Consider the following 16448-nt stretch of genomic DNA (forward strand, 5'->3'; position numbering starts at 1 on the left):
TATTATTTTGACTTTACTTCTCCTTCAATGATATTCCCTTCTAGCCATGCAACTGCTTTGTCACAAACCAATCACCAACACTGCTAGCTACTCTATTTCTGTATTTCCTGGACAGCCATGGTATACCATCAGATTACATCTTCTTTTCCTATTTCATCTTATACCTGCAGTGAAGAATCAAGAAGCCTTAAAAAGTCATTATCATCAATAGCACTGTAAGCAAGAATTAACATACTCATCCAAACAAAAGTTTGTTGAGTGGTTTGCATTCTCACATGCTTAAAAAATTCGTAATTTCAGTGAATAGGAGGGTGAAACAAAACAAAAAACTGAAAAATCAATTAGCATTATTTCATTTGTCTTGTTAGATAACTGCTCAGTGTGTCACCAGCTACCAGTATAATTAAAAGGCTAATTCTCAATAAGTATTGGCTTATTATTATAAGCAGAGAATATCCTTGAATATGAAAGCTAGTTTGACTAAACTATTACATAAAAAATAAGGATTTCCGAAGCACTTTTCTGAAGTTGCACATAAAAAAAAAAAATGCAGATTTAAGGGAGCAAAAAGCTATTTTCCATTACATCATTAAATTATTAACCATATGTATATTGCCAAAACTGGTTTTGTGGTTAAAAAAAAGGAGTATTTGTAATGTACCTTTTACTTAGACTTCTGCCTTAGCTTACCATAACAGAAGATTCAAAAACATAATTTTACAGCTCCATGCTCCCCAAATGTCAGCCACTTTAAATAATTTAAATTCTTCCTATAAGTTTTATTATCTAACTGAAAATAATTGAATATCTAAAATTACTGCGTAACATATATTAAAAAATCATTTCACTGGCTTTTTTCTAAAAGCTAGCCCAACAACACTGCATTCAACTGTACCTACTTACAGTCTTGATTTCATCCACGCTACCACTAGGCTCCTACAAGAATTGCAATCCTTCATCTTATTTGAGAGGTTACAGGGGGGAAGTAAACTTAGTGGGTTTATGCAAGAAACTTTTGGGCTTTTTAATCCCATATGCTCCAAATTTGTCACTTCAGAAGCATTCTTTCAAGAGTGAGCTCTTCTGAAAAGAGATGTACCCCAAAAAAATAAGCAGGAAGTATTATTTTTTTCTTTTTTGTAACACTTCTTCCTTTCTCTGCCTAGCTATCCTCTGAACGCTGAAGGAGAAAGTGGAATCTCTAGAGTTAAGGGTGTAATATGATTTCACTGATTACTTATCTTCCAATAAAAATACTATTCATTTATTTAAGAAGACAAAAACAAATTATAATGACCACAACAGATGAATAAACTTAGATCATGTCCTTATTTGAAATAAGCGTTTAAGAAAAGCTTTCAGACGTGAATGGTTTCCTGACAACACGACTTTACTTTTCAAAATTTTATAAACCTTCACGAACTACAAATTTTGTGTTAAAAGCTCATTCATTAGAAAGTCATATTTGATTAAGCCGTACTTCATAACAAAGAGAAAATGCAGGCTAGGAATTAGTCAAAAGAGATGAAGTCAGGTTTTAAAGGCTATGTTGACCACAGCAATTGACTGCCTTTAAGAATACAGCAAGTTCATTATTACATTTACTATTCTTCATCTTTCATTAAACAAAAAAAATGTACTTATACCACGTTGGAGTGCAACTCAAGGTCTGCAGAAGAAAATTCTGCATAGAGTAGGCATTAATACAAGAAAGAACATATGCAATCCTATGTACATGCAGGATTCATTATAAAACAGAATCATACATGATCTGTACCACAAAGATGACAGATATAACACAGACAAGACAAAGAGTAACAAATGAAGGAACACTGAATATCCTACAGATAGAGAAGAGGATTTTTAGGAGGGATATGAAGGTGTGCCGTGGGTGCTTGTCAGACAGACTGAAAAAAAAAAACACAAAAAGAGGCAGCATCACTGGAGAAAAAAGGGCAAATACACGCCATAGTATTGTACAATAAGAAGCCCACTACATTCTTAAAAATGATCTCACCACTGTGAGTCATTAATTCAACTACATTTCACACCACTCTGCCTAAGGCAAGCAGAATTGCACAGGACTCTAAAAATACTAATTCTAGAAAACACCTCTCAAAAACACAAGCAGTCACCACCAGTTTGCACACATTCTCTGTCTGAAGTATTAGCTGTTATCTATGTTGTCTTTTAAATTCAAATGCATTTCCATTCAATTTTACATTGTAAAATGAGGCTAGCCCACACTAAAAATACAGAAAAGCTGAGTACACTGCCCGTATCGATTAGAATATTCAAAACTCACACCACCTTAATGCACTTTCACAAACCAATGAAACAGAAATGTAAATACATCACAAATATCCAGTTTCAAGCTGGCAACAATTTTTACAGATTATAAGGCACTGCTACATGGTCAGAAGTTCTGTTTACTTCATTAGCACCAGGGGAAGAGGAATCACTAGTGATTTCTAGATATATTAGGTTAAAAATGTATGCATTCGGATACATATTAGATCAATACACCTCTATTCCTTCATTATTACATATATACACACATGCACATAATACATAATTATTATGCAGCCATACACACCAAAAGTGGAGTTCAACATTAGCATCTATTTTTTATTTATATGGATGGGTTTTTTATAAGAGTATCTCTGAACTATACTGTAAGAGTAGTCTCTGCATTATACCCCACACTTCACTAATTAAAATGAAATAATACGTTCAACAAGCTATATAATTTACCTGGGCACAAAGATGATTTATTTCTGCTCTGATAGCTGTTACATATAGCATACCACAATGCACATAATAGTTCTTTTTCAACATCAATGTATGTGCTAGTCATCAGAATTCTTTGAAAGCTGCGTGTTTTAGAATTATGCTTGTTTCCTCTGAAGAAAGTGTTTTAGTTACTGACTGTCACTAAACTCTTTAAAAGGAGAGAATACAGCATTCTCTAGCAAAGTTTCAAAGTAGTATAAAAATAAATAATACACTAACTTACCCTTCCCTCCTGCATTGTTCAAACAAAATACCTCCAACATATAGCTAAGGATAATGAGCTTCTGTTTTAAAACCTTCCAGCTTGTAAGAGCCAAATTCCACTCCTACTTCGAACATTCTGCTGCAGTATCACTGAATTTATGTCTTACCAACAGTAGAGAAGAAGCTGACTCTAATTATCTTCATCTTTTTCTACTTCATAAAACACTTGTGCATTTCAAGAAGCAAAATTAAACACAGGGTTTGGGGTTTGTTTTGCTGAGGGGGGGATGTGTCTGGAGAAAAAGAAAAAACAGACATAATAGCTGACTAACAGAAAAAGTGAAATTGACTCATACCCAATGAGTACTAAAGAAGGATGTGAAGTAGGTAGAGAGTGTAGGTCAAGAGGAAAAGGGCACAAGGTTGAAGGAACTGATGTAAGGCAGCTACAGTTACCAGGACCCCAGAAAGGTGGAGGGCAACACGCAACCTGCCACAGTAAGAATGTTAACCTTATTTTTTAGATTATAATAAGAACCTATGTTTGAATCATCAAGTATGGTATGTGGTTTTGCCAAAATTGCCAGGAGGAGAGGGGAGAACGACATGATTAGCAACTCCAGAAAAGGCTTTGATTTAACAAATTATACACAGAGTAACAGACAAACTGAGAGCAAGCATTATTCTACTATGTCTTTTCCTATGGATAAACTATACATTTCACCGAGTACAAAGCACATACGGAGTACGTGCATTCCAAAAACAGACATGAAAACAAAATGCTATTAGATGTCTGTTGACAGTAATAAATTTCAAATAATGCTATTGAATTTTCCCTCAAATCAGTATTGGTCAGATCACTTCGGTCTGTCTTGTGTTTCACTACCAGAGTGTGTTTTCAGTTACTGCTTCTTATCTCAATTTAATTATTTTTGTAGAGTAATAAATTAAAGGAGAAATACCATTAGACATCTTCATGTTCTCTGCTAAAATTACACTTCAGTGATTATTATAAATTGATTCAGAATGGAAGAGAACTTCCTATTTACTTTATATATTTCCGCATCAGCTGTTTTTCTATTTTATAAAGAAATTCTCACACAATGAAAAGAAATTCAGTTTAAAAAAAACCCACCACAAAGTACAGTGAAAGTTCTGTGATAGGCACAGAGACTGAAATTATTAAAACAAATTTTATTCTTTTTAGTTTGAATTATTTATATCCTTTGAATGTAACTATTGCTACATCCTCATTCTGACTCCTGACACTGCACAGTCAGGCAAGCAGAGGGGTGGGCTGACGGCACAAAGCTGCCGGCAAACAGCATGCCCTTATTTCCTTTCCAAGCTAGGTTTTTGGAAATACTCTTTTGTTTCTGTTACCCTGCTATGATCTCTAACTTCTACCCTATCTTGCAACAGTTTAACTTGATACCATATCTGATAAACAAATCAACATTGCTGCTGAAACAACATTGCTGTAAAATCTGTCACTCTGGCTATGTCAGACTGCTATTAGCAGAGCAATATTAGCACAGCTTTACTTTCAACTGCACTAGGAACTCTCACAATCTGTTGTGAGATGTTATTTCAAATTACACTCTATTTTAATTCAATCAGTGGTGGGGAAAAAGGGGAAGCAGAATAACTGATAACAACCTACTGCTACTCTGTACCATGGCTTTTTTCCAGTTCTTACTTCAAGATATTTTTCATAAATCCCTGTCACAAATAAACAGAGAAGGGAGAAGCAGGAAAAAAGGACAGCTCCCCACATTAGTAAATTATTAAAAGTATCAGTGATGCTTTGTGCACTAGGTTGTATTTAACAGTGTGCTGAAAACATGCATAAGGGAAAAGAAAATGGGAAAGGAACATTATTTGTCATGTATGTATCATCACAAAACAAGAAGTGAATGTGAGCACTGTTCTTGTAAAACACCTTAAAAATAATGAGGAAGATGGATCCTTCTTGCTCACAGCTGTAATAGGTAGTAAAACCTATCAGTGAATGAGAAGAGAACAAATGAAACAAAAGATGTGAAAAAAATGCCCATGGCAGGGGGGGTGCAACTAATTGATCTTAAGGTCCTTTCCAACCCTAACTATTCTATGATTGTATGATTCTAAAATCTGTGGGCAGGTTTTAGTGAAGGTGTTAACACAGTTATGTGGTCCAGCAACAAGAGTGGCTTCTATACCTAAACCAAAAAGAACTTTCACGGAAAACTAATTTTTTGTGTTTTCCAAAAATACCACACAACTGCACATATACAGACCACGGGAAAGCTAAAGTAAGAAGATTTAGCAAATGTATGTGTCACTACTGCAATTGGTAAGGTACTTCATGAGACCTTTTTTTTCCAGATACAACAGACTTTCTAGCAGCGTATTTGCATGTAATAAAAACAAGAGTGTTACCTGAAGTATAAATTCATCTTCTGAACAGTTACCAAACATCAAATCAGAAGAAATTTGAAAACTGATTGAATCACTTCATTTTCTACATTTAAATAGGAACAAACATTGAAATTTAATAACTTTGACCTATGAGGTTATATGCTCATAAATATGAAATGGAGCTATACAGCTCATCTGCAGTCACAGCAAACACGCACAAAGCACAAAAAAGTGCACATCAGTACAAGTTAAAGACACCTTTAAAAAGATTAGTATCTTCAGAAACTTCTGACAAATCTTGCCTCAATTGTACAGCTTAAAGAGAACATTCCAGAAGCAGTTTAAATAAAGTGGAATAAAAGGGGGAACTTTTGATTCAGTCACTGAGACTTCCTTATGCCACAATTTTGCTTCAAAGGGGGGGAGTCTTCGGAATTGTAGACAATCTGCCAAAGAAACAGCATGTAATAGGATGTTCCTTCTTTTAATGAGGCTAGGTCTTTGCATATTTCCCTGAAATGACAGGAGATAGGAGACCGTGCTGTTCTTCAGCTGAAAAGGGTCTACCTTTAAGATATAAAGCCATTAATCAGATTTAGTGCCCGTGAGCAATGGAAGGTTGGACCTGAACAGTAAATAAGTAAAAAGACTGGACTACTTTACTTTTCAAACTATAACTGAGAAAAGTCCGTAAAATTCTTGTTAAACTAATATTTGAAAATTACGTCCATGAGTTGGGAGACAAAAAGGAAGAAACTACTCCTGTGAAAACAGCCTGTTCTTAAAGCTGTTTCCTATGTGCAAGAATTACATCTTATTCTACAGCACACATTACTTTGTATTACACACAGCAACACCTTCACCAATTTTTAAGGCAATGCAGAAATGACAGTTACAGGAATACTGGCTTCCATGCATGACCTTAGCACAGACTTCAGTCTTCTTTTCACAGCTATTTGGTTAGATTTTTTTAACCTGAACTAGCTCACTAGCTATAAATGAACAAGCTAAAATTGATATGTTTATGATTCGCGCAACCAGTATTTACTTGAGGAATTACAACAGAATTGTGTATACAATCTCATTTTTCAATTATTTTATACTTCTGAGTTTGCCAGGCCTCATTTTCCAGTCCTTAGCTCTTGTCATTTCTTTCTCTGCTAATCACGGAGCCCTTCTGCGACCCTTTATTTTCTCCCCATGAATGCACTTCTCCAGTCTTAATCTTCAAGGAAAAAAAGCACATTTAATCTCCTGCTGTGGCATGTATAATTGCATTTATTCACAGGTAACCACAAAGCTATGTTTTTATCTGTAAAGCACAATTCCCTATGCCAATTGCAGAAGTACAGATTTGCCTCATATAGCTGCATGAATGCTAGAACAGAAACAACATCGATAAAGCAATCCCAGCATGGATGCACTCCAATTCCAGTGCTTTACAGAAGTTTTGTTGTTTTGGGTTTTGTTTTTTTAATTTAAAAAGCATATTGTGTGTACGTGTTGAACATTCAAGATGCTCTGCCCATTTACAGCTGCTTCTCCTCCAGTAGTCTGCCTTAATCTGAGGTGTACACCCACAGAAAACTACCACTACTTTACTTACCTTTGTTCCTCTCCTCCAGCTCCCCTAGAAACAAAATTATCTAGGAAGAATGCAGAGCAACTGCGAGGTGGCGAGAGGATGGCTTATTTATATACTTACTTAAGAGAACAATAACTTAAGGGAGATTTAAGTCATCTAAATTGTAGACTATGCACCTAAAATATATCTATAATGCATCTACACAATTTCTTGCATCAACTAAGTAATCAAAACACACAAATTTGTTTGAAAACACTTATCTTCCGTAACAAGGTAACTGACTATCATTAATTCAGCTTTACAGCCCTGAATTCTTCTTTCAAATTAGTTCAACTTCTCTACTATTTTTCTACAGCAACTTTGTGTCTAACTGACTAATTTCAACAGAAATACCCTGTTTATCCTTCTTAATGTTGCAACAACACAACCTGGACTTTACCCTTTCCTTTCAGTAAGAAGTTACAAATGAATGGCTCTGGGAAGTTAGCATATTTGTATAACATCCTCCTTAATTATCACTGGACTAGAAGGTATCCTTACTTTACGACAGAATAAATTACCCTGCCACCAAAAATAAGAACATTTACTGAAAAATCCTCCTATTCTAAATCTTTATGAACAATCTGGAAACCTGTATATTAAGAAGATTATTCCATAATAGGTGTCTTTCTGGTTCCTACCAACCCCAGAATTTTCTGCAGTATTTTACCTTTATCATATGTATACACCTGTAATGCATTCAGTTGTGTTCATACACTGTTTTCCAGTTCTAGTTGTTGTCTTTGCTTTGACACTACATTAGAACAGCCTTCATCAAGGACTACCCTCTTTCTTGATGGCCAAAAAGCCAGTAATTCACAATTTAATTTAGCCTTTTCAGTAAGGTTTTGACTTTCAACTTTGTTTAAATAGTTTTGTCCAAACTAGTGAACAGAAGATCTTCTGCATTGGAAAATTAACTATTTCAAAAAAAAAACATTAAACACCGGGTCTATTCTCAGTTTGCCCTATGCATCATGACTTGCCACTAGGAGAACATGGGGCTTCCAAATACAGTAAGTTTATTTATTATAAGAGAATCTAAAATAGTATTTCTCATTGTTATTAATTCCTGTGTTAGAAGCTGGTGATCTTTCGTCACTGGCCATTGAGGACAAATAGTCCAGGCTCCCAACACCACTCTTCCATGCATCTCAGAAACATGCTTAGTCAGCAATGCTTCCATTTTTACGGCTTAATTCAGTGGGGTTTACAAGTAACACCTTTCGGATTTTGTTAGCTGGCTTCTCTGATCTATATGCATTACAGATACTTCTACTGTAACCTGTCATTCTGTTATCCCTCAATGAAATTTTCCAAACATGATTTGCTACCACCACTATTTAATCTTCTAATGAGCATTCTAATGAAATGCTCACTTATTTTCCTGGGTAATCACAAGTTACCTGTCCATTTCATCCACTTCTATTCTCTAACATCCTATTTCTGAATCCATTCAAAAAGAAAAAAATATAATCTCTTTTCTTAGACACTTACACAATACTAAAGTGTTATTTCTGAACTAGCCATGTTCTTGTTCAGTACAACCACCAGGTTATGCACTAATAAATGCTTCAGTCCCAGCAGAAAGAAAAAAGATCAGTATTAATTATTACTAATTACTACTTCTTGGTGTTATTTCCTTGACCACTCAACAACAAACTTCACCACTGGACACAACAAAACAAACACACATCTTCTCGGCTACCCCTAGCCAACTTCCCTAACAAAAAAATGCGTGACATCTCTCCACACCTTCCCATGGGGAACTGATTATCTATTGAACTTAAACCACTGAGTCTGATCACCTTAGAGATCATAACTCTGGCTCTGGGAGAACTAGCCTGCAGCTTACTATTGAATTTCCAAGTACACAAATGCTCAGGAAAGGAAGAGGAGAACAGAGAAAGTTATAAATGCTAATTCCTACCAGAGCTTCAGACAGTGCATATGCAGACCTGCCTGAAATGTATAATTGTCATTTCCCTGTAGAACCTCCACACAGAGTAGAACAGACGCCCAGATCCATGCTCTTTCAGATGTATCATTCTAGCTGTAAATGGTGTCAAACTCTACATAACCTAACTTTTCCATACTAGTTGTTAGTGTCACTGACTTCGTTGCTTATAGTACATGCTGAGTCCTAGCTTTTAACTGCTTACTTATAGCTTTTATACCTATAGAAATATAGTGAGAATTCACCACCACTCAGAGATGACATCTCTCTGCTTTGCTGATATCTCTGCATTCACTTTTATTTTAAATTATGTAATCCAACTTGCCTTTCTTTCCATGAACAGACACGTGTGAGTAGATACCTTCTTTGTTTATGCAAGATGCAAAATACACTATAAATTATTTTCAAACTCTTGCCAGAAGTTCTTTTACTTTACAGTGTATTGATAATTTACAAGGTGCAAAAAGATGATCTTTCAGACATTTACAGCTGACCTCCCTCTTCCTTCTCTCTCAGCCAAACAGTAATTCTCATCTTTGGTGTGCCCAATTTTATTTTTAACTGAAACAGGCTTTAAAGTCAGTGCACAAAAAATTACTACATTCAAAGGCAGACAAAGCTTGCAGATATCTCTGGGTGTTGATAATTTTCCTATGTCGCCTGGGAACAGAAACCCATAGCTTTCATTTCTACTTTTAATTATGTAGTTTATTTTAAAAGTCTGACTACCCAGTAACAGAATACTTTGTCTCAAAACTCAAACATGCCCTTAGATGTGCATTAGTTTCACAACATAACTGTTCCAAAGAAATTCAAGAAATCATGAAAAAACCTCTGAAGTTGTATTTATCCTGTATTGGGCTAAACACAAGCATTCACAAGTACAAGATTATCTATGTTACTGGTTCTCCCAAATTCTTTCATACCTCTACTTTCATAACGCACCCTAGCTAAAAAACACAAAAATAAATAGTCAAGGGGTAAAGCAAAAACAAGGTCCAAACACCTTTATCAGGTGCGATACCATCCTTCTGGTGGGGAACAAGTATTGCTTAACAGCAAAACAGAAACAGATCGGGTATAATTCCTCGCTACTCCACTGGGATACTTTGAGAAGATAGCAGAAGGCAAATTTTGTAATTAGAGAAACACAATGAAAGTATAGCTTTCAGATTTTAGAATCACACATGTAAATTCACTAATTACAAAACAAAGAAACAAAAACTGGAAAAAAATCTTACCTTATGAGACCTGGCCTTTACACTTAAGCTCATAATGAGAAAAGATAGGATAGTGTAATTACCAAGACCACATTCCACAACCTCCCTCTTCCATCACCCTCTGTTCTTCATTTCCAATCAGTTCCTCTTTTGAAATTCCCAAGCCCTTCTGTTTCAGCCTTACCAAGGTGGGACTACAAACTTCAGATATATCCTCTGGCTCTCAAAGCCCCAAACCATCTGGTATATTACCAAATCAGACAGAAAATACTATAGTTTCAGTGGTTTTAAGAAGTAAGTAGTACTGGCTTTATCTCAAACACAGAACTGAATGTGCTACCAAGGTAAACACTATTTGTGGCTCATGTGCATGACAGTACACAAGAGTTTAAACACATATCAACTTAACAGCTGCATGACTGATGCAGCTACTCTACTGTCCTGACAATAACTGCAGCCTGTCCACATCTTTTTTATATAGGGACCAAAACTGAACACAATATTCCAGGTGTGGCCTGACAAGAGCCGAGTAGAGTGGCATAATGACATCTTTATCTCCGCTGGTTATGCCCTTGACGGAACTCAGCATCCTGTTCGCTTTCTTAATTGATACTAATAACAAAATAGTAGCTCTCAGACTCAGAGTAATAGATGACAAGGAGGTTGAAAGGGCAAAGATTTCCAGAAACATAAGGAGCAAAACGTGTGGACATCTGTAAATGGGAGCAAGAAAGAGCAGAAGACAGAAAGTAGTCTTTGATGGGCCTGGAATCAGGTTGAAAACCGTCAACATACTCCATATGCTACAGCAAAGACAACCTGAACACACTGTAATTAACTTCTGACACAGCCTTGCTAATAGGACATCAATAACGTACCTCTCAGGAACAGGTTAACACCTCAAGATGGAAAGCGGAGAACTAAACCCATTTCAAAATACCTGATATACAGCACTCTGACAAGCCCTCAGCAAGTTTGCTGATGACACCAAGCTGTGTGGTTCAGTTGATACACTGGAGGGAAGGAATGCCATCCAGAGGGACCTCGACACGCTTGTGAGGTGGGCTGATGCCAACCTTATGAAGTTTAACCATGACAAGTGCAAGGTCCTACACCTGGGTGGGAGCAATCCCAGGCACAGCTACAGGTTGGGCAGAGAAGAGATTCAGAGCAGCCCTGCAGAGAAGGACTTGGGGGTGTTGGTCGATGAGAAAATGACCATGAGCTGGCTTCAGTGTGCGCTTGCAGCCCAGAAAGCCAACCGTATCCTGGGCTGCATCAAAAGGAGCATGACCAGCAGGTCGAAGGAGGTGATCCTGCCCCTCTACTCTGCTCTCGTGAGACCTCACTTGGAGTATTGTGTGCAGTTCTGGTGTCCTCAACATAAAAAGGACGTGGAACTGTTGGAACAAGTCCAGAGGAGGGCCACGAGGATGATCAGGGGACTGGAGCACCTCCCGTATGAAGACAGGCTGAGAAAGTTGGGGCTGTTCAGCCTGGAGAAGAGAAGGCTGCGTGGAGACCTCACAGCAGCCTTCCAGTATCTGAAGGGGGCCTACAAGGATGCTGGGGATGGACTCTTCATCAGGGACTGTAGTGACAGGACAAGGGGTGACGGGTTCAAACTTAAACAGGGGAAGTTTAGATTGGATATAAGGAAGAAATTCTTTACTGAGAGGGTGGTGAAGCACTGGAATGGGTTGCCCAGGGAGGTTGTGAATGCTCCATCCCTGGTAGTGTTTAAAGCCAGGCTGGACAGAGCCTTGGGTGACATGGTTTAGTGTGAGGTGTCCCTGCCCATGGCAGGGGGGTTGGAACTAGATGATCTTAAGGTCCTTTCCAACCCTAACTATTCTATGATTCTATATCTGAGACTAAAATTACCAAACGCTTAATAATAGAGCAAAATCAAATTCTTTGAGTAGTTATAGCTAAAAGACTAATCTCATCAAAACCAGAAGTTAGATTAATGTTAACATGAAAAAATAGCCCCATAATTCACTCAATATGGCAAATTTGAAACATATTTATGGTCTTTTAAAGGAAACGAGACATCAAGATAAGCCACCGCTACAATTATATGTGGATTAGTTTTCTAGAACTGTATGCATAAAGAAAATTGTATTTTGAGATATCAGAATAGTTATGACTTCGGATAACAGTGACACAGCAATGAAACTACAATGAAGCTACATCAACAGAAACCAAACTTTTAAAAACCTGAGGAAATGTAAATTCAAGGCCTACTAATTTAAAGGTTATGTTGAAAACCAAAATTCCAACAGGATATTTTTTTCTTGGATCAATTCAAACTTAATCTTTTCTCTCAGGTGCCTGTAATTATCTAGTATCTTCCACTGAAAATGGTTAGAAAAAGAATACATGCAAGAGACTAAGTAAAACATACCAACTATTTACATAAAAAGATTTGTCTAACATAAGGTTTCCAAGCCAGGAATCCTAATCACATCAAAATGCAATTTGATAGTCAATGTTCTGTATGTTCTATCTGCCTTGCTCAAAGAGGATAAAGAGGTCTGACACTATGAGCTTCTAACTAATAAAAAATTGTATTAAGTTTTGCAAGTAATTTTGTTATAAACACATTAATTCAGTATCTCAAAGTGAACAGTTCATATTAATGAACTTGTTGCATACTATCAAGATTTTTTCTTTATTTCAAAAGCCAACAAGAAATAAATTAATCTCCACAGAAACTCCTTAACTCTGCATAAAAGGTAAAGACAGCATAAAATAAGAATGCCTAGAACAAGATTGCTGTATGCATGATTTAAACAGAGAAAGAAGTAAGTGGGTGGTATAGCAACTAACAAAGAACACAAGGACTAGTTTTTACACTCATTACACAAAATATTTGGTTGTACAGCATAATGCATGAAATAACACAACTTAGCAAAAGCTTAAATAGCTCTTCCTTTTATGTTAATTTACAATAAATTAAGTAATGACTTTGGCAAACACAAAGCCAGGAACAACACTAAGAAAATCACAAGACCTTCTTAGTCACCACAAGGATTTTTTCCTAGCACTAACTACCCATAACTTTCACAGCACTCCTTTCCTTGAATAAACAGATCAGCTAAAAAAACCAGAATCTTGCTAAACATAGTAAATTAGAGCATTTCAAATACACTTTTTTGTTTTTCTTTATCAATGTATAAAATAATATCCTCAATTGCCTCTGCTGTATGAATGTAAGCTGAATGGTTCTATCAACATCATCACAATAAAGAAAAATTATTTTGCCATATATCTGACTGTCACAGAATGACCAGTATTATCCATGAGAAACATAGTATCTGGGGTGCGTGTGTATATATATATATATTTATTATACATTATGCCATTATTTTGTGATTAAATGCACTATTAACCATATACAGATAATCACACTGTAATTAGAGCAGGCCATCATTTTCAGTTTTTACCAGCAATGAAGAAGAGCAGGTCTGACCGTGTGTTCTGTATGTATTTCACATGTGACCCTGGCTTCATGTTTGTGAACAATTTCTCTTTATTTTCAAAATTTTTTGTAAGTCTGATTTTCAAAAAATGAAGCTTTAATATAAAAAAGAGTTTTCAGTTTCCAGTGAGTTCAGGACTCTATTTTAAAGCTACAAATATTAAGGCTTTTAAGTTATTTGTGTATCTGCTCAGCCTTCTCACCAGGGAGGATTGTTGGCTCTGGAATACTACAAATAAAACTTTGTACAACAACTTTTGAAAAATTTTCCATCTTATCGTAACAGAGACTCAAGAAAAACAAAACTATACAAAAAACCAACTCAACTGAAAGGAACATGAAAATGAAGAACATAGAGACTACACTCTACTACAGAAAGGCACAGTATATTTTAGCCCAAACAATTCCAGTGAAGGTCTGGCAGTGTTTCTGCTAACACCACCAAGGACTCAATAAAAATGTTTTAGCAAGTTATTTGCACTTGGTATGGATGCAGATGCACCACCTGAAGCAGTGGCATTCGAAAATAATGCAGATGGCTCTGAGCCAGTAATACAATTCAGTCATTCCCAGCAGGACTAATTACCTCAGGCGAAGCATCATGCTAGCGTGGCTGTGTAATTTCTATTAATCAAATCAGTTCACTTACCCCTACAGAACAGTGCATTCTGCTACACAGACATATGCTATATTATTTTGGAGGACACTAGGTCTTGCACAAGGCAGTAAATTGTAATATATCTAAATCCCAAAGCAAAAGCACCATGAAAGCAAATTTTTCTCCAGATTGATGTGTGTTGATTCTTAGGAGAAACTGTGCATGGCAGTATTATTGTCAACAAATCTGTCTGCTCTGTGCACCAGAAGTGAAAGACCTCACTGACATGACAGTAACCAAGTCCTTCCTCACTCTAATTGCAGTCAACACAAGATCTGGCTTGGTAAATGTACACTCTAAATTTTTGCTTGGAATAGAAAAAAGATAAGCTCATCACTGATTATGATATGGGGAGAAGGCAGCAGTGAAAGACAGCTGCCATATTAGCTATGGCAGGTGTTCAGACAGGTTACCATTGCCAGTTTAGTAATACATGTGTACAGATACCTAACATTACTTCAAACACTGCAGCAGTTAAAATGACGTAATTTTTGTACAACTGTATTTAACCTGAAGGACAAATAACCACAGTCAGCCACAGTGACACAGCTACAGTGACAACCTGCAATCACTTTAGAGTAACTCTCAGTGTTTTAGTCGGATTATTTATGCTGGTTTAATATTCAATTAATAAGGCACACTTTGGAAACAAAAGGTACAGGTAATTCCAATTTGCAATAGATATGGATAATGGTATAAAACTGACTACTGAAAAACGTTATTTAAGTTTTCAACAAATTAGAGCTGTTGTTTCCTGAACACCGACAAGTGGTCTTTAGGATTCTGATAAACACAAAACAATACTCATTATCATTCCCAAATATTAAAAACTTACAGGAGTAAATTAACTCCTTTCCTAAAAACAGCTGGGTCACTGAGAAATGGATAGCTTGCCTTCTTTCCTGGCAAAGGAAAAAAAATAGATATAGGACACTTACATTCACAATAGTCAGTACCACCTTCCTTTTCCTGCTCACTGTGTTCTCCTAGAGAATACTGACATAATAGTTTTTGAGGGTCAATTTTTGCATCACTCCAGTAACATGATGAACTGTGTGAATTTAACTTGAATGTCAGTCACAACCAGAAGAGAGTAATTGTGGCAGAGAGGTGAGCTGAAGGTCTTTGAGATTTATTTATTTCATCTGAAGGAGTGATAAGAGGCTGAACTAAAGTGATGGCATGAATTTTCCAGTCACGCTGTCCTAATATTCCAGGAGATGTCTGGGCACACTGCCCAACAAATGGACTTGTGTAAAGCAAATTTAACATCAAAAAATCCAACTAAAAGAAAACAAAACAAAAATACACACACCACCAAAAAACCACCAAACCCAGAAACTCCTCTATAATACATTGATTATTGTGGGGTGGGAGGGAGGCAAGCATCTCTGAGAGAAACAAAGCAACAATTTGTAGCAGATCAGCTTACTCAGTCCTCCTGCTTCAAGGCAAAATCTCCTGTCTCTATTCCTGGTACATGCTTTGTCTAACTGCTTTTAAAAAAAAGCTTCAAATACTGACTTCACAGCTCCCCTGAAATGACTATTAATGACAGAAACTGCTCCTAACATTTCAGACAAAAATTTTCTTCGCTTCATTTCAGGCCCATAACTTACTGTTTCAATTGCAGTGGATATGGAGAGCCATTTACACCCTTCCCATTTGAAAAACTTTTATTTATCTGAAGAATGTTACTCTGCCTCTTAGACCCCTCTTCTCCAAAACAAAGAGCCACACGCTTTCAGTTCCACTGCTGACAGCCTATCCCTGAGACTTTCAGCCATCATTACTACTGTACTTGACTCTATCCAATTAACCTACATCTTTCTTGAATGAAGTGTCTCAAAAGGATCTTGACACTCCAGCTGAAGCATGAACAAAAGATTAGTTTCAGTGTCTTGCACAAAACACCTGTCCCTATAAAGATCAGTACAAATTTCACTGCCAAAAATGTCATGCTGCTACAAAACAAACGGAACAAGTGACTTGCACTCAATTTGTGAGGAACTATGAAGTCTCTCTGCAGAACTGTTACCCACACAGTCATTTCTCCTATTTCTGCTGCTAACTACAATTATTTATTGCTAGGACTTTGCACTTGTCTG

The 16448-nt window shown here is 36.5% G+C and overlaps 1 protein-coding gene across 1 annotated transcript in view; it reads right to left on the reverse strand.

Moving 5' to 3' along the window:
• Positions 1-16448, reverse strand: part of COG5 (component of oligomeric golgi complex 5) — a gene marked incomplete at its 5' end in the record, with an annotated part of 193097 nt that overhangs the window by 158544 nt on the left and 18105 nt on the right. The gene's annotated exons all lie outside the window — the stretch shown is intronic.

The sequence above is a fragment of the Psittacula echo genome, assembly GCF_963264785.1.
Source record: "Psittacula echo genome assembly, chromosome: 1".
Taxonomy (NCBI): domain Eukaryota; kingdom Metazoa; phylum Chordata; class Aves; order Psittaciformes; family Psittacidae; genus Psittacula; species Psittacula echo.